The following is a 570-nucleotide window of genomic DNA, read 5'->3' on the forward strand; positions in this document are numbered from 1 at the left end:
GAAAATGGCATCAACAAAGGGTTTGCGGTGCTAAACTCAGCAGCTTCCCAGCTTTCAGGAACAGGCAGACTTGAATCAGAAAACCCAATTTTTCAACACAATTTTGGCATTTTACTGGGACATACCCAATTTTTGAAATTTTTTGTGCTTTCAGCCTCCTCCCAGTCAGTGACAGAAATGGGCATGAAACCAATGCTGGATCCCAGAAACCTAAACATTTCTGAAAAGTAGACAAAATCCTGAATTCAGCAAGGGGTCCTTTGTGTAGATCCTACAAGGGTTTCCTACAGAAAATAACAACTGAAAAAGAAAAATATTGAAATTGAGGTGAAAAAAACATAAATGTTTCTCTACGTTTTCCCTGCAATGTCAGATTATCGAAAGCAATATACCGTTACGTCTGCTGGACTCCTCTGGTTGCGGGGATATATAGGGCTTGTAGGTTCATCAAGAACCCAAGGAACCCAGAGCCAATAAACGAGCTGCACCCTGACGTGCGTTTTCATTCTATACCGGATATACAGCAATTCATTTGCTGAAATATAAAGAGTAAAAAATTGATATCAAGAA

This window comes from Pleurodeles waltl, chromosome 4_1 (assembly GCF_031143425.1).
Source record: "Pleurodeles waltl isolate 20211129_DDA chromosome 4_1, aPleWal1.hap1.20221129, whole genome shotgun sequence".
Lineage (NCBI taxonomy): Eukaryota > Metazoa > Chordata > Amphibia > Caudata > Salamandridae > Pleurodeles > Pleurodeles waltl.